Source organism: Silene latifolia, chromosome 1, assembly GCF_048544455.1.
Source record: "Silene latifolia isolate original U9 population chromosome 1, ASM4854445v1, whole genome shotgun sequence".
In the NCBI taxonomy this organism is placed as follows: Eukaryota; Viridiplantae; Streptophyta; class Magnoliopsida; order Caryophyllales; family Caryophyllaceae; genus Silene; species Silene latifolia.
Window position 1 is genome coordinate 67,931,037 of NC_133526.1, and position 19,785 is coordinate 67,950,821.

General features: G+C 36.8%; 2 long non-coding RNA genes and 1 pseudogene across 2 annotated transcripts; 1 reads left to right on the top strand and 2 right to left on the bottom strand.

The window, feature by feature from the left end:
- The first annotated feature begins 3,872 nt into the window (after positions 1–3,872).
- On the top strand, positions 3,873–6,938 carry LOC141591663 (uncharacterized). The gene is made up of 2 exons (XR_012520971.1): positions 3,873–4,198; positions 6,646–6,938. It is a non-coding gene; the product is annotated as an uncharacterized LOC141591663 (long non-coding RNA).
- A 1,008-nt stretch (positions 6,939–7,946) lies between these two features.
- Positions 7,947–9,558, bottom strand: LOC141591716 (uncharacterized). Its single transcript, XR_012520979.1, has 3 exons — positions 9,446–9,558; positions 8,128–8,175; positions 7,947–8,032 (listed from the first exon to the last, which is right to left on the bottom strand). It is a non-coding gene; the product is annotated as an uncharacterized LOC141591716 (long non-coding RNA).
- A 3,883-nt stretch (positions 9,559–13,441) lies between these two features.
- On the bottom strand, positions 13,442–13,539 carry LOC141622134 (small nucleolar RNA R71; annotated as a pseudogene).
- Positions 13,540–19,785: the final 6,246 nt, after the last annotated feature.

Below are 19,785 nucleotides of genomic sequence, written 5' to 3' on the forward strand. Positions count from 1 at the left end.
AGATCCTCTGTACGCCCAACATTATTGATTTTTTAAATTCTCGAAGTTGAATTTTTAATATGCATATTACAAGTTGGCCCGTGCATCGCACGGGCATTAAATCTAGTATATATATAAAAGAGGCTTTTTTCAGGCAATTCTAGAGACTCCAACTTTAATGAAACACGTTAAATAGATAAATAATAGAGAAATTTAAAAAAAATTTAGTGATAAAATTTAAATAAGATAGAGATTAAAACAGATATATTAATATGTAAATTATCCCCAAAATTTTATATTTATTTATCAGATATTATTTAAAAAACAAACTCTATCTAATTAATATGATAGAGTTATATTTGTAACAAACACCCCTTAACATGCATATAAAAAGCAACAACAAATACAACTTTCCTCCTCCATTCTAATCAATTCCGAGTGTCGATCATCACAGACCTTAAGAATAAGAGGCAACAATAATTAGAGGCCTAGATAATTTCATCAACACTTCATCACACAAACGATTATTTGACGTGAGCTACATATCACCAAGTCCATTAAAGAGCACAAGGATCAGAGGCAACAACAATCACAGTTTTAGACAGTTTGATTAAAACTCCTTTGCATGTCGGATCAAAATCGGTATCAAAGACAGAATTTTGAGTGTCAGACATGACTAATATGTAAAAAAAACACTTTTCTTGTGTAGGGGAATGTCGTGTCGACTCCGTCATTCTGCTAGAGCGAAATGTCGAAGTAATATAGACGTCAATTACACATCATCAGGATCAAGATAAACTCACAGGAAAGCTTTTAAGTACAAGACCATCTTCTCCATCGTCTTGGGTAAAATTGGAGGATGTTTCATCAACTTCTTCATCCGCACCCCAACCAAACTTCTTCAGAGATTTGCGGCCATACTCTAAAGCCGATGCACTGCTACCTTCTGAACCAAAAAGTGATTCTTTGTATACATATAGAAAGCCAATGAAAATTGCGCAACCAAGAAAAACCGGTGACCAGGACGCTTCTTTTGTATGTCTTCCGCCCTGTCCCTCATTTTACCACCAACTCAAAAGGACAATTATCCTCTAACTTCTTCCTTGCAGATACACAATCACAGGATCATGATAACAACTCCCATTCCGTTACAACTCTGCATGCAAAATCCATGAATCAGAGACCTCATTTTCAACCAATAAACGCAAAAACATTTAATCTTTCTAGAAATACTAAAGGATTTAATTTCATTAAAAAAGAAGAATCAAAGAGATCTTGACCAAAAACTTCAAATTGCAGAAGGTCTTTACAGATAAGCTTCAACAGATTGAACTTTACTACCCGCCTACCATATCTGACCAGTGACCCCTTATTCAAAATACAGAGGTCAGCCTCGTCAAATAAAAAATCAATTTCAATCTTCGTTACACTACAACCAATTAGATTTTGAGCATTATGCCTGTCACACTAACCCAAGCAGGCCAAACCTATGTGCGCATCAAAATATCAAATAGCCTCTGCGAAAGTAAAAAATGTATTCATGTTTCGGATGAGATAAGAAAATAATATTTTCCACTATGATAATCAAAGGTTTGGTCTAAATTCCACATTGGTGCGGTAACTGCAAAAAATTCATTTTAGTGCTGTGAGGTTTGAGTAATTTCTCACTTTGGTGACCGAAGTATAACATGGTCAATGTTTATCTAAAATAGTGATGTGTTTTATCATGATAATGCGCGAAATCAAAAGTTGAGAATAATAGAATATACCAAGGTGAATTCTCACATAAATGTTTAGAAAAGTTTCGTACTTTATAATGCTTTAAAACATACTATAAATCTGGATGAAATTTTGGCTATATTAAATTATTAATCTTCAGTAAGCAAGTGCAAAACAAATCAAACATTGTGTCACCAATGCAAATTTCTAAACCTATGAAAAATTAATTAAATCGTAGCGACATTACCGTGAAATTTTTTTTGCAGAAAATTCGCCATGTTGCATCTCATATATTTTTGTATGTGTACAATTATATTCCTAAGATAGAATTATGAAGTATGAACTTCACAACATCAAAACTTAATTTCCATTTTTCATACTAGATAGATAAAAAAGTTGGCTGTTAATTACAAAAAAAAAAAAAAAAAAAAAAAAAAAGACAAAACGCCACGAAAACCGGTATCAAAAGGTGCTTTTACCCACTACTTACTAACTTCACTGACGCGCCCTCGATGCGCCTCAATCTAACCAAACTCATAGTATTCTACTGATTTAATGAACTCTTTCTTATAAGATATTCACTATATTTACTATGTTGTTCACTTAACTATTAATTCATCTCAACAAGCATATTGTAATATTATAGTATTATATATTGACGGCGCTGTGAGGTTTAGATTAACAAGTTTTAGGGAGGCGTAAATTAATTTTAACAGTGTTGTTCATATTGGTTAAGTTTTGTTCTGTAATTTTCTAACCATTAAAATTTTATTCTCTTAGCATATTTCTATACTTCGTACATTATAAATTTAAGTTCATCGATTCCATATTTTCAAACAATAAAATTGGTATTGGTATTCCGTGGAGTACACATATTTTTATTATATAGTGTAGCTCACTTGTTATTAATCACTATTGATTTTAGTCATCTTGCTATTAAACTCTACCGGCTTCCCAGTAGATATTATTTATTTACAAATAATCAACAGTTATATGAAGGGTTTGTTTCATAGATGTGATTAGGGAAGACTTCTAGAACTACCTAAACTATATAAAAAAAATACAAATAATATTTAACTAAGCTGTTTAAATTATATACTTATTTTCTGCATTAATAAAATAGTAATTATAATTATTCTAAGATAGAATAATTAGCCGTGTCGACTCCGGCATCGTCTTCAGTAACTAAACCGTGGCCGAGACCCGGGTTCGATCGGATAGGGATGAAGTGTGTTGTTAGGGCTAATCATTTTCTGGTTCAACTTTCTGATCGGGACTTCCATCATTACGATGTATGTAAACAATTCAGCTTCCTTCCTTAAACTCTCTTTTTAGTATGATTTTTTTGGTTATTAGGTTACCCGTATACATCGAAGAAACCATACTTACCATAATAATTAGAGGCGAACCAATATTATAACCCGTGCAACGCACGGGCACAAAACCTAGTTATCAATATGACAAAGTTGCTATCACATACCTGATTTGGCTTTTAAATTCATAAAGTCTTTTGTTTTCTCAAAAAAAAAAATCGTTTCCATGTATATTTGCAAAAAATTAAGTTAAGTTTTCTTATGCAACTTAGCACATAAAATGGCTCAGATTATGTTTTCAATGCTCTTTATCTCATGTATGTTCATGTATGTTAATTTGACTTTAACGTCAAAGTAATAATTAACCTCTTTAACGTTGCTAAGGATGAAATTAGACTGTAACACCCGTGAATTTCCCATTTTAACATTTAAAATTTATTAATCTATTTGATTATTTTATTTGATAATTTTAAATTATTCGATTTAATTAATTTTATGTCAAACACGAGTTCTATAAAAATATTATATAAAAGCTCATTTTTATAAAAATACGTACGATTGAATTATATCTTTAAGGCATGATTTATATAATAGTATATGTATACGTATTTTTGGTCGGATAATAATAGTGACGGTAATAATAATAATAATCTCTGTCTTAATTTCCGTCTAACTATAGACCGTCACATTTCGACTTATGAGTCTAACCTTTCTCGACCTATCCTATATGGACAACACATCACACCCACCTAACATCCTACACTCTACTTGTAAAATATCTCTTTATTATATATTTATATATTATTATTATTATTATTATTATTATTATTATTATTATTATACTATTATTACTAATACCGTGCAAACCCCACACCTCCCCTCATTTCGTCCTCTTCTTCATTTCAAAACAAAGCAGCTGCAACAATGACACAAACAGAGTCCGTACACTCCATTTTCGCACCTCTCAAATTCAGATCCTTCCTCCAATCCTCAACCAAATTTCATAAAACTTACTCCATTAGCTTCCCCTCCTCATTCTCCTTCTTCCTATATAAAAAAGAGCCAAGCTTTCATCCGGTTTTATTTCGGCCGTCTTTCAAAGATGCGATTTTTGGAGCTAATCTCTTCCATTTTGGGTTTAGAATCACCCTTGGACGGTTCCTTGGACGTTTAAGAGGTCATAACAGGTAACGGTGATAGGTTACTCGACAATGAGTCGATATCTTTGTCTTTTCACTCGGTTTTCATTCTTGTGGTCGTAAAAATGGAGCCTTTATGTTCTTCTGTTTGTGTATGCTAGATTACATAAGTTTTAGTAAGTACTTCACATGTTATTCGACTGTTTTTCACATGTTGGTTTCGTTTTAGCCGCTCGAATTATAGGCTGTTTGTGTCACGGATTCATGTTCATTATACCTGTTGTTCCTCTGATTTTGGTTGAGTATCATTGTGGTAAATTTGGGATTTGTCTATTCACGTTTTAGTCGGGTTGGTTCCGTCTCACTGCACTTCAATTTCCGGCTCGGTTTGAGCTGAAACGGGACTGCTGGAACTCGGCCAAAAGCCGTGATATGATACGTTTCGTGCTCTGTTTTGGACTGATTTTTGGGTCGGGTTGTGAGGTGGTGTGCAGGTGGTTATGGGTAGTCAGGTGGTGGTCGTGTCGGGCTGCTCACGGCCTGTTTTGAGTCCGCCTTGGCACCGTTTGTGTCACTGTTTTGGTGCTTATTTTAGGGACGGCAATGCGTTATTTTGCAGGACAGGATTTATGTGCCGTGTTAGGACGGTTTTAACAAGACGGTGTGGGACTGTTATGGGCTGCCGTGAGGGAGTGGTTGCGTTGGTTGTAGTGGCTGGTGCATAGGTGGTTGCCTGGCCGTGAGTGGGTGGTGCAGCCACGGCCTCGTGGCATGGTTTGGTCTCGGGTAAAGGAGTTGGTTCATACCCTTTATTCCCCTTCCCCTTTGGTTATTTCCTAGTGTTAGTAATATTTTTGTTACTAAATTATTTGGGCCTATTACATTAATTCAATTGGGTTGCTTTGTCCATCTAGTTGGGCCGTGTACATGGGATACCATCGGACCATAGGGAGCTATGGCATGCCAAGTTGGGCTGAGTGTTGTTTTGGATTTTGGCCCAGTTAGTGATGATGGGGCGGTCTTATGAATGTTCGTTATGATTATTCGAATCCCGTCTCATGCTTTATATAACTTAACTCGTTAATTATCAATCATTTACACATTGGGTTAATTGGACTCCACATAATTATTTTGTGGTACTCATTTGATTTAGTTTGTTGGGCTCAATTGATTTTAGTAAATGGGCTAGCTAAATTTAGTAATTTGGGTTAGTCAAGGTTATAATTCGTTTTGGCGCTAAATTGGTTTAATTAAAATATGATTAATTAACAGTCTCACTTTTCATATAACGTAATTAGTTAAAATCGTTCATTTACTCATTTTTTTCTGTTGGACTTGTGACATGATTTATTTATTGGGCTTATCCTAGTCCATTCATTGGATTTCACATGATTTAATTATTGGGCTCATAAATGGGTCACTTGGACTTGGTCACATTTCATCCCGTATACTTCATATAACGTAAATTATTCATTATAGCTTATTATATTTTATTTAACCGGCATGTTAAATTATGAAATGGAATATTTGTTATTATAAGACAAGTATGAGTTATTTATTAATAAATGGTTATTTTCGTGAAGAGTCATATTCTTAATAAGGCCTTGTATTGTTCTGTTGTGAGAGTCTTGGTCCTATCGGATACTAGGGGTGAGCTATAAGCCCTCTAGTTGCGATATGATCGTCGGGATTGATGTTCCCATCCGTACTCATGGTGAGATGCAAGCCATGAGTATGAATGTGACATTAATGGTCCCGTGTCATATGATGTTTGCATGATCATTCTTACTCTTATTGTGACTCAAGTGTGACGTTTTACATTGTGTGACTACTTGACATTCCTTGTTTACCCCTTTCAGACCTTTGGTTACGAGTGTGTGCCATGTTTCCGGATTGGGTTATCTTCCCTCTTTCGGACCTTTGGTTACGGGTGTGTGCCATGTTTCCGAATTAGGATATCCTTCCGCCTTTCTTCGGACCTTTGGTTACGAGTGTGTGCCATGTTTCCGATTAGAGGTTACTCGACCTTTGGTTACGAGTGTGTGCAATGTTTCGAGTCTTGGATGCGATTGGTATATCGTTTGTTGAATCGGGTGACGTCCATCCCGAGAGTCTGGATCCAGGTTTAGACTAGGACCGTATTATGATCGTCGTCCTATCAAGAGGTTGGAGTCTAGATGCTTTGTCTTGAATTCATACTAAGTATATGTCTTACACTTGTTGAGTCGGTCAATATGGGTTGGTCGACTTGGTGATTCTATTTCCTTGATTGCATATTCATCCTCATACACCATGCCTATTCTACTAAGAAAGTATTATGCCTGTTTCACCACGATTGTTCATTATATCTCCTTATTCTTCATTGTTCACATATGTTGCATGATTAATATGTTTGATTAAGTGTTGTTTGTTACCTGCATTTCGACTTATTGTGGCTGGGAGAACCTTGAGTTACTCCCCACTGACTGTGGCGTTTATGTTTACATGAATGACAGGTGGTGAAGACGCTTACGTGGGGAAGACGTGTGGGCTAGCGAAAACTAAACCCTCGGACCTTAGTTTCTAGTTTAGAAACCCCTTATATGTTTATTCGTGGGATATCTTTTCCCCGCCTTCTAGACTTGGGTTGTAATAACCTAAAATTGTCTATTTTTTTTGTTTTTGTTTCATTTCGTTTTTGGCACCCGCGTTTTAATCTTTAACTAATAATCTAAAAGTGTTTTTTAAAATCTCACAATTTCCGCTTTAAATTTATTAGTTTTATTTTCCGCGTTATCGCGGGGTGTCACATAGACTCTCGTTTTACATCTATCTTTTTGCTAAGGATGAAATTAGACTCTCGTTTTATCTTTTCCATTATCCATGTATTATGAATTGAAGTACACACTCCTCGTTGTTGGGATCATCATATGTATCTAGTTGTGAGCATCGTTTTAACTTAAAACAATAATACTCCCTCTTATTTACAATAAACTTCCCCTTGTATTTTGACACAAAAATTAAGGAAACACACTATCCCACCATAAAAATAAATTTGAACCACACAAATATACTACCTCACCATACAATTAAATTTGAATCACACAAATACATACTAAAAAAAGAAATAAGGAAATTATTGTGAATAGACGGAAAAAGAAATAGAGAAGTTTATATTGAATAAGAGAGAGTAATTAAGAATTAGTGGCATCTGTGGGTTAAGATATCATTTCTAAATTTCATACTCCGCTAACTTGACTATCCTCATAGTTATAAAGTTTTAATAATTTGTTATTGCAATCTATACACAAAAGACTATATTGTATTAATTATTATTTTTATATTTGAACAAATAGATGTTTTTGTTTTATTTACATATATCCATATAATGTGTAATTAACTAATTACACACACCCACACATCCATATCCAACTCTTTCGAGATGGTTTGAAGTCGATAACTTACCTCGCTCGCCCGAAAGGAAAAAATAAGTTGGTGCTACCCAAACGAATTAATCTAGTTTTCTACACTTATCAAAAACATTTTATAATGTGTGATAAAACATAGTGCATTTCACATTTTTTTAACAATGAACGTTGGTTGAGAACTTCGTGTTCTTTAATCTTCAAAATTTACTCTTTTGGATTTATAAGTTGAAGATGAAATTGCATTACCTTTTTGGTGTAATTGTTCAATTGAGACTGTGAGAACTAAGAATAATAAAGAGAATAGACTTTGTTAGTAAATATGAAGTATAAACTCTATTTTACAATGGAAAAAATACATGATAATTGTAAAATAAAATTTATGATAACTAATTTGATTCATCTCACATATTTTTTTGTCTTCAATATTGAGTCATCTTAATATTTTTATCAAACCGTTCGGTTCTTTAATTACCACCTGCCATTGAATAATATACCAAGTAAGATTTAATATTGCTTTTAGTCTTGCTATAACAAAATTGTAAGGATTCAATTTAGAGACTTTGCTATTACCTTTGTAGTCTTGATGCATACCACAAATGGTTTTGTTTGCTTGTTCATCTACACTCAAAATTAGACGAAAAAGGAGTTGTGAGAACCAATCTTCTCTTTACATGATACTTGGACTTGTATCTATCAAATATTTATATGCAAGTTTGTTCAATGCACTAATTAAACTAAAATGTAAATGTGAATCAATAAGCACGATGAATTATGTTAATCACAAATACAATGCCATGAGTACCCATACGTTGCACTATTTACTCAACTGACTTTGCACTTATTAGTTGCTAACATTTATAAACTAATTTTTCATTCTAGGTTAATGCATTTTGAACTCAAATAACGAAGATCATCAATTACATATTTAATCGTAATACATGAATTCTATGCATGTTACTTTTATCTCTAATTATAACTGAATTATTTCATTCAACATAACTAAATAAAAGATGACAAATGTCGTATCTACACGTTTTCAACCCAGTTTTATATATATATATATAAGATTTGACACAGACAAACTCATGTCAACCAAAGGTTGAGTAAGGATATAATCAAACAGCATAATAACTAATTGCATAAGTAAAACGATGCGTAAGATAAAGGCAGAAACAACTGAAGATTCAATAAATGCATCCACGGAAATAACCACACTAGGTGACCGGTCTCCCGTCTCAAACGGGCCAACCGCCACCCCTATCAGCAAGTATGACACAACTCCCTGGCACCGTGCTCATACCAAAGGGTACAACTCCCTGGTCACCGCACCGTCACAACACAATACCATACACCTCCATGGCACAACTCCCTGGTCACCGTGCCTCACATCACTACACATGGCACATCTCCCTGGTCACCGCGCCTCAATAATATACAACATATAATGCAATTATGATATAAAAAATGGATACAAAATATCACACAACGAAGTATGAATCAATGAATCAACACTGTAACGTAAACCATACACATGCTCTTAGTCGACCGACCAAACGCTTAGGTCGACCGACCTAGCAGCCCACGCATCATCATCATCACATGTAACTTCGTTTCACGCAATAATACATAAGATGACAATAATAGCAGTACTTAGTTGAGTAGGATAATCCTACCTTATTAGCAAACTCCGCAATCAATGAGACACGCAAGATCTAAAATCGCTCCTCTACAAATTTGTGCCCTACTTACGAAATAATGCAATTCTCATCAATTACGATGCAATACATAAACGAATTAAACAATTAATGACTACTATTAAGATTAAGGCTCACATCCCAATTCCCAATTACGACTCAAGATGATTAATAATGATAATTAGTATACTTACGAATTACAAGGATGAATGAAACGATCTTAACCCAAACTCGTGTCCTTCCTTTTTCTCCCTTAATCGATCTAACGTGTGATAGGTCATGTTTGGTTTTGTGTTTTAAACTGACAGAAGAGAATATGTATACTGTAGGTTGTGGTTAAATAGAAATAGGGTAATTAGGTTTACGTAGGATTAAAACAGGGTTGTGTCGATCAACCCACTACTGAGTGTCGATCGACTCAAACATCAAAACGCTAAAACCAAGCATGTGTCAGTCGACCCCTTGTGCTTTGTCGATCGACCAGTACTCTCTTCCTCCCCAACGTGACTACTGTGTCATGCAATCTACCATTGTGTACTCTCTTGTCTAATAGACACTCGGTATAAAGTCGTTAAACATGCTTTTAGACAACACCCAAAACTCATTAAACGGTTACTCAAACTCACCCATAGTAATCATGGCCCATAAATCCTACGAAATACGCAGTTACTCGTATAAAATATCGGGGTATTACAGAGACCGTCTTACGCTTGGGTCACCTCTTGGAGCTTACTACTCCAAGAGGGACGTGCACGTTAATGATTCGAGTATGGAGGGACTCGTGTGTGTGTGTGTGGCACGACGTCTGGCAGGGGTCCGGTTAGCGCCCGGATCCGGTACCACAGGTGTGTCCCAAGTACTTTGTTATGGACTGCGGTCATGCTGTTGGTGACGGTGTTCCTATGCCGTCACCGAGTTGGATTGGGAGGAGCTGTGGATATTGGAGGGCTTGCATTTATATACATCATCATTGCACATATTGTTTATTTAATATTGTGCATTCACATGATATAGTAGGCATTTATTTTATTAAAGCCAACCAAAGTGTTTTCAAATATCTGTGGTGAACCATATGATGATTTCCACTCATATGAGGAGCGGTGGCTTGACAGGTAGTTGTGCATACGCTGCTTGGAGGATTGGAAGCAATCCTTATTTAGCATTATGCCGTCTTTTAATTTTCTTAGCTTTTTGACATAAGTAGACTCCATTTGTTTCGATTGGGTTTTATAATTTAGGATTGTCTTTTAATCCCCGAATATGTAATCACTTAACGTAACTTAACTTCAAACTTATCTATTTAAATTGCTTTAATTCGTTTGTTCGCACTACATGCTTGGAAAACCAAGTCATGTGAGACTCTCGTTTGCTAGGATGGCCTTGAGGAAGGCCTCCCGACAATGGGGGTGTTACAAAGTGGTATCAGATCGACGATTTTGGAGCCTAAACAAATGAATGAATGAACTTAGGTGTGTAAATTAAAATGAACCCGGTTTCAGCTCTAGGGAACTCGTGGCTAGCTTAGGAGACGTCCCAAGATTGTACTCTTGTCCTCTTAACTCGAGTCGCTCACAATGCGTGGGGTAATGGGACGTTCTTTGGTGTGCATGTAGTTGTTACATATTCTTGCATTGGTGTTTGTAAAATAGGTTCATGTTGGTAATACATGGTGTGAGTATATGAGCAACTATAGCCAAATCAATGTGAAGTATGTTGGATGTTTATATGTGGGCTTGTTGGTGTGTTAAGTTAAATTGTTTATAAAAGGAAAGTGTTAATCACATGCTAGTTATCGTTATGCGTGTATCTTATGTCATATCTATGCTACCTGCTTTTTTGTGCTTGCATTTGGAAACACGCGGAATAAGTTTACTTATAGAACTATGCAAGTCGGAATGTCTGTGAGACTGATGTGACTCGTATTTACGCACATTTAGTCTCCTAACTATCCCCGTTCCTTTGCTTTCTAGCATGCATTAGGGTCATTTTTTATCTTTAACTTCCTATTTTGCATATTCTATAAGGTTTTGTGTCCTTGGTAGGAGAGGAGTGCTAGCCTTACTTATATAGAGCAAAACAGAGCTAAATTGATCGCATCTAACGACCAAGCAACAAAGAGGAGACCAATACTAAAGGCCTAAGTCAATAAAACAAGTAAATGGGCAATGATGAAGGACCCCCATGCTCCCCAAGGATCCCCACGACTTAAGGGCCAGCCAAATGAAAAAGAAGCAAAACTGCCCTTCAAGACGGGCGTCCCAATGAGAAGGACGGGCGTCCCATAGAGCAGGATGAGCATCCATCAGAGACAGGTCGTACGTCCCATTCCAGGATTTGCAAGGCGTTGGACTTCATTTAAGGGGCTTAATCGTCATTTAAACCCTTATTTAACCTAATACTTGTACTTAGTATAAATACTCCCTTGTAATAGGAGATTAGTACCAAGTTATTTTAGATTTAAATAAGTTATTTAGTATATTAATACAATTCAATCTTAATTATAACTTTATCTTTCCTTACTTATTGTTCAAGTATTCTTAAATCTAGTTGGGTAATTGAAGATTATTTGGGTTTATTGGAGAATTGACAACTCTTCATCATCAATCAAGATCTCTTCTATTATTCTTTGCTTTCTATTTGATCATCCTAAGTTGGTACAATTTCTTTACTCTTTTTACTTAATCCTTGTTTATCTCTTTACTCTTTCATCATGTTTAGACTTGTAATTAAGATGATTGACACCATTATTAACATGTTCACCATGATAATCAGTGAGTAGTTCCCTAACTAGGGTTAGTGGGGGATTAGGGGAGTTAATCAAGGGGTAGATCTATACTTAATAAGTTCATATGAATACTTGCTTGTTGTAGTTTCAACTTATGCACATGTTATGCTTGATGAAATGCTTGATTGACAACCTAGCATGATTCTCTTATCCTTTCAGCAAGACTTGTAAGACATAAACCAACTCATGGCTTATTAGACCATGCATATGGTTGAATAGGGAGAATTAAGTCGTTGTAGGTGTTATAAAGTTGTGACCGACTCGGCTCTGAGACCCAAAACTCCCTAGGAATTGTAAGATATAAACTAACTCGATTCCATTACAACAATAAATTGCTTGCATCTATGTAACTTATTTATGTGATCTCATCATGATTCCCTTATGAACCCATGACACCCTAGTGCTTTAATCAATTGTTTACAAACCTTTTTCGCTTGCTTTGTTTTACTTTCATTTATTTACTCTTCCCTTGTTAAGTAGTTTAGATTGCAAATCTCAACCTCTACCTAAATTGTGACACTAAAGACATAGCTATTTACAACCGATAAGTCAATACAATACCCGTCCCTTGGGATCCGACCTTTACTTACCGCTCTACTAAGAGTTGTTTGTTGAGAATATAAATATATTTGATTGATAGCATAGACGACACACAAAGTCTCCCATCAAATTGGCGCCGTTGCCGGGGACGGTGTTCAATTGAGTTGTTATCATTTCTTGTTTTTAGTTGCGTCTTTCTTAACCTTGGGGAAGTCAAACTCCTCAAGGTAGTTTTAATTGTTTTCTAGTTGTTTGATTTTTGCATGTCTAGGAGATCACAAGGCGGTCTTTTGCCTATTGATCCCGAAATCGAGAGAACTTTGATAGATATTAGAAGAATCGTTAGAGGTACTTCAACAATTGTGGGTATTGAAGAACTTGTGGACATTGGTATCATCCAATCGGATAGTGTTGAGTTTACCAATCCTTTTGTAAGACAAGGAGAGGATAACCCAATTTCAAACCAACCAACAAATCAACCTACAATGCCTAAATTTTCATCTCATTCCGTATCAACCGAGGAGAACCTGCCTAATGGTACTCCAACACCACCCCAATTGACCGGTAATTTCATTGTCAAATCTGCATTCATACAATTAGTCGAACGAAGTCAATTTGGAGGGATGCCTAGTGAGGATTCTCATCTACACATGGAGACTTTTTGTGAATATTGTGATGCAATTTCCCAAACGGGGGTGACACAAAATCAAATTCGATGGGTATTGTTTGCTTTTTCCTTGATCGGAACCGCAAAACAATGGTTTTAGAGCCTAGACAAGGCCACTCTTGGAATCGATTCATGGAAGAAGTTAGCAGTTGCCTTTTACAAGAATTTTTACCCTCCGGAGAAAACCAACATGTTAAGAGCCCAAATCACTGGGTTCAAATAAAGAGATGAAGAGTCTCTATATGAGGCATGAGAAAGATTCAAAGATACGTGTCGCTCTTGCCGCATCATGGGTTAACCGAATAGTTTCTAGACAACAATTTTGGAATGGGATGTATGAAGACTTAAGGAATGTGCTCAACATGGGTTCTAACGGAAGATTCACCGAGGTAGATGATAATCAAACTTGAGCAAAGATAGAGGAGATGGCAGTTCACAACTCTCAATATAGTAGGCCAAGAAAAGCTACTAGGGGAGGGAGACATAAAGTTGACTCCATCACACAATTGAGTGCCGATTTAGGTGCCCAACTATGCTCCCATATTGACATAATGAACTTGAAATTTGACAAGGCCATCGCCAAAATGAATGAAGCCTCTAAATCACCCAAGCAACACCAACAAGTCAATGCCATGGTGTCAATAGCTTCTATTCCAAATGGAGTATGTGAGAATTCTGGAACTTTGGGACATGATCAACAAGAGTGTAGGGGCACAAATGAGCAAGTGAATGCTTTCCAAGCATACAAGAATGGCAACCGTTACTCCAACTTTTACAATGAAAACACCAAATTTCACCCAAATTTCTCATATAAAAGCCAAATGTTCAAAATCCTCAATCAACATACACCCCGCCTCCAATGAGAAGTCCTACTCAAAGACCCTTTTTCAACCAAAACCAAGGATTCCAAAACCAACCCTCTTACAATCAATCCAATGACTAATCTTTTGATGTTCGCAAAGCGATCCTTCAAATGCAAAAGAACCAACAAGAATTCTTCTCTCAAATACAAAAAGATAGTCAAGCCAAAGACACTACCATCAACAATATCCTTGCTCATACCAAGATGTTGGAAACACAAATGACCCAATTGGCCTCTTCAAGTTCCCAAAGGCAAAAAGGACAATTACCTCCCTAAGGTAATCCTCCTACAAGACATGAAACCATCAATGCTATTCACTTGAGGAGTGGTACACGATATAAGGGACCTAAGGAGCCAATTGAAGAGGATATTATTGAGAAAAGTGTCAAGCCAAGAGATGTGATGGAACCATTGAGAAGAAATCCTAGGGTAGTGGAACCAACTACCAATGAATCATTGAAGAAGAGAAATGAAGAGAAGGCCAAAGAGGTTGAAAGAGAACCTATTGTGATTAGACTTTCGTTTCCAAGTCGCCAAGCCAAGCCCAAGCTTGATGAGCAACTTGGAAAGTTCATGGAGATTGTGAAGAACCTAGAGGTTTCCATCCCATTCACGGAGTTGATCAACCATGTGCCGGCCAATGCAAAATACATGAAAGACAGCCTTACCAAGAAGAAGTCCATTAGGAAGTTGGAAACCATCGCATTCACAAAGATAAGTATTGCAATACTTCATGGAAATTCCCCATCTAAGCTCAAAGATCTGGGAAGCTTCTCCATTCAATGTACCATCGATGACACCACAATCAACAAAGCACTATGTGATCTAGGTGCAAGTGTGAGTATCATGCCGTACTCGGTATGTGAAATGCTAGGGGTGAGAGAACTCAAGTGCACCAATATGACTATATAAATGGCGGACCGAACAACAAATACAACACTTGGGGTATGGGAAGATGTGCCCGTGAGAATTGGAAAGTTTTTCATACCGGTAGACTTTGTTCTTGTTGACATGGAGAAAGATTCCAATATACCGATCATTCTAGGAAGACCATTCCTACACACCGCCGGAGTGGTGATTGATGTAAAGCACGGGATGCTCACACTTGAAGTTGGTGATGAAATAATCACCTTTAATCTTGATAAGACTATGAGAGCTCCGAACTTCCTCGAACCATGCTTTATGGTTGATCATTATTGCTGGGAAGGTCAGAAGAAGAAAGTAGAATCCCCATTCAAAGGTCAAGTCAAAGAGGAAAATTCTAGCAAGGAAACACCGCCCAATTGGAAGAAAGATATGGATGATATTGAAGTGGCTCTATTCGAAGAGCATGGAATTTTTCATAACAAGAATGAGAACTTGAAAAGCTCACCCATTATGACAAGTATCAATGAAAGCCTCATTGGCCATGACAACAAGAAAGAGGAGTTGCTCTTGCCAACTCATAATCCTCTCAACATAGGGGAAGAAGCAAAGGAACTATATGGTCTATGGGATGACGAGTTTGACAGATTGATTAATCCTTACATTGGAAATTATATGACCCTAGATCAAGGCTTTGTAGATCCTTGTCACCACAACATTGACTCGGGTCCCTACATTAATGAAGACAACTATGTACCAAGGTCTACATAAGACCTCTACCATGAAAATGAGCAAGCCTTTGATTACTTCTACAAGGCTTTGAGCAACATCGACAACGCCCTTGCTTTGCCCCCTTGACATCTCTTAAAAGGAAGGAGATTTTGATGGAATCCTTCCTAAACCACCATTTATAAATATACTACCCTCTTAACTTGCATTTCATTTAAATTGTGCATTCTGTTATTTTTGCATTGCATCTTATATGCTTTGTTATAAGAATTTTGTGATATGAGAGCAAGTGAGGGAGGGTTCTCAAATGTGTTTGCAATGTGTAGTGTATGATGATCAAGTGTGGGGAAGCAATTTCATAGGATAACCAAGCCTATGGAACGCAACCCAATGACGGAAAAATAGAAAATGAAGGATCAAAGTAGCGGGAAAGGAATCCTCACGAGTTGACCTTAGCTCGTGGGGATTAGAGCAAAGAAAAGAGGAGCTACACTACAGTCCAGGCGAGCTGGAAGTAGGACGAGCGGGCTGAGCTGGAAGTAGGCGTCCCCAAAGAGCAAAGAAAAGTCCTGAACCATAATCCGCTCATCCCGAACTCAGGATGCGCGTCCCCTTCTGCTACTTCAATTAAAACACGAGAATTCCTTCTTCATTCCTCATTTCTATCTTCTTCATTCACAAACACAAACACATTTCCCTCACTACAACACTCAACCAAATCTTCAAAAACCCACAATACTCAACCAAATTCATCAAAAATCATTGCAAACTTGCTCAAATTCAATTCAAATCACTCCTTTGTCAACATTTAGAACTTCAAACATCAAAATCTTCCTAAAATCAATCAACAATTTCTAGGGTTAGGACAAATTCGAAAACCCCCAAATTGATTGAGAAATTGATTGAAGTTGGAAGAAAAGAAGAGTATTCAAGCATATCAAAGGTTTGTTGACATCAATTACCAGAAGGAATCAACATGGCAAGAACAAAAGAAAACACTCAAGCATCAAAATCCCAAAATTTATCAAAAAGACAAAAAGTTCTAGCATAAAAGGCTTTGGTGGTGGTGGAACAAGCTAGAGAGCAAGCAAGGGAGCCTATTGAGGCTATTGAGGAGTTTTCTACTACACTACCGGAGGTCGATCAACTCAAGGAATATCCGGAGGTAACTTTCCCATCTAATGAGCATAGAATTGCATTCAAATCCCTTGCCAAAAAGAAAGTCATTGCCACAAAGTTTGTTTGCCAAGATACTTTGGAAAACTTGGGAGTGCTTGATCAAACTAAAGCATTCTTTGAGTCTATGGGTTTATCTACTCTATTTGAGATGAATGAATTGACTTATCCCTCCCTCACCTTGGAATTCATTAGTTCTTTGAGGGAGTGTAAGATAGAGACTCGAAGATACGTTGAGTTTCGCCTTGATAACCAAAGTAGGCGAATGATTAAGGATCATTTCGGTAAGGTATTTGGACTTCATAACCATTTGGATTTCTTCAAGAAACCTCTCAATTTTGATGCCAAACCTCTATGGAAGGCAATTGCTGGAAGAGAACTAACCACATTTAGGAAGTGCAATACCTTGTATATCCACCATCCGAGTATTCGGTATTGGCATAGGTCCATAAGCAATACCTTTGTCGTGAGAAAAGAAGCAAATCACATGACCGAACTTGACCTTGCCTACTTGGAGTCTAAAATGAATGTCCATGGAAAGTCCAAGAATGATTACAACATTTTCCAATTGTTGTTGGAGAGGTGGATGGACATCAAAGATGGAAAAGAAAAACGGCTTTTATTGTTAATGGTGGCTTGATAACAAAGTTGGCCAAATACTTTAACAAGAAATTCAATGAAAACAAAGCTTACAAGCCGGTTAAAGGTGGTAATCTCCTTTATATGAGCACATTGATTCACAAATTCCATTGGGTGAGGCATAATAACTCCACCCCAGGATATGAATGGATAATCAAGGGAGCCGACTCTATTGTATTGCCACGGAAAATTTGCCGCATTTCCACTCACCGAAACAACTATCTTATCCTCGCCTCAAAACTTGCCAAGACCATCATCAACGAACAACAAAATCCAAATGAAGACCCCTCCTCCATTGTTATACCGCCTTATCCCTTTGTCTTTGAAGAATTCACAACCAATGACCCAAGTGTTATGGAAGGCAATGATTATTTGACCAAATTAATGAAGCATATTCATAAAGAGGCTTACAAGGATCGGGTGAATGCCTATTACGCCCAATATCCACAACTCTTTCATCTTGCTAGACAAGGACTTCTTGACCCTAAGAGTCCTTTGCCGGATTGGATGGATAAAAAGGTATTCTTTCCTCAAGCCTCTCAAGATGAAGAAAGGGAAATCTGGGTTGCTAGGAGTGAGGAGGATGTTGATGGTGAAGATGGGGAAAGTAGTGAATCAAGCCATGATGACAATGAGCAAAGTTCAAGTGAAGAAGATGATGATGATACCTCCGGTTCCTTGGAGGATGATGATGATGATGATGATATCACAATGAGTGATAGTTGATTGTTGAACAAGCATGAAGCAGGACGACGCAATTGAGGGGTTGATGGCTTCCATAAGCATCTCAACCTACACCATTGTGAGTCTCTTACCCCTCCTTTTGCTTTGTTTTTATCTCATGATTACATAACTTGTATAAACATGTAGTATAGAGCATTTAGAGAGTCATTTTGGACTCTTTGATGACTAAGAGTTTTTGAGTCCTAGCAACGTTAAAGGACTCACACCTCGGCAACATTAAGGTGACTACTTTTTTGCTCCCACCATAAGAAATCCAAAATGACAAGTTACTTATCATGCATTGCATTGCATGCCTTATGAATAAACTTCCCAATTTTTGCACTAGAAATAGTGTTTCATTTCGTTTGGGGAAGTTCATTCATAAGCAACCCGAGTTAATTTAAATGAGCTCTCCAACCTAATCGAAAGCATGCATCATATAGCATATTTTAGTTTGCATCATATGTAAATATTTATCATGTAGTATGCATTTAGTATAGAATTCATGCATTTCATATAGCTTCATGCATTTGCATTTGCATAATTTCCTATTGTTTTGTCCATTGAGGACAATGTTCATACTAGTGTGGGGATGGGAAATTCTAACATATAACCATCTAACATCTAACCTAAATTTCACAAATGATAAAAAAATTGAAAAAATTTAAAAATTCCAAAAAACATATTCTTTCTTTGTAGCATAGAATTGTATATATTTGTTTGTTTGTCACTCTTATCACATGGGACTACTACGCCTCATTCGAAGCATAAGGGATAAAGAAGACCGTATGGTATGATCTTTCCAAATCTCCTTCTCCCTTTCTTATATGTTAATGACAATGTGGATACTTTTTGTTGATGCGGTATGAACCTATGTGTTGTTAAGAGTTTACATTTAGTTTATATGGCATAATATTTGGTAGAAGCATATTCATTAGAGTTGTATATATGTTAGTTGCATCATGGCATATAGTTGCATGGTAGAAAAAATTGTGAAAATGCCTATTTGGGAAGCATGACAAGTGTATATAAGGCCCTTGTAGATAATTTTTCTCCTTGAGACTTTGTTTGCTAGAATACCCTCAAGACACCCTAGGATGTGTCATACTAGTATCTTTTGTCCCATGGTCTAAAGCCTAGTCAAGGGTTTGCATGTGTGTCATCTATCCAACCTTATGATGTGATATGGACTTGATCAACTTATCTAGGGGACTTTGATTGACTTTGTGGTTTGGCAACCCAAAAATACTTTTCAATAATAAGCTTGAAGTGCTCATTTCAAAAGTTTTGTGATGTGGAATCGTTTTAATTGCCAAAGAAACCTCAAATGTTTTGAATTGTTGAATTGCCGAGAAATTTGATGGAGGCATACCACTTCAATGTGCTTTGGTGAGGGATCCATTGAAATAGGCCCCCACACGGTTGTGAATTCAACCGCCCAAAGACAAAGTGACTATCACCCCAATAGCTATTGTCTAAAGGTTAACTGGTTGCCAATAAGCGATTGGCGAAAGCAAAGAACACTAGCAAATGAGGGACAAACTCCATC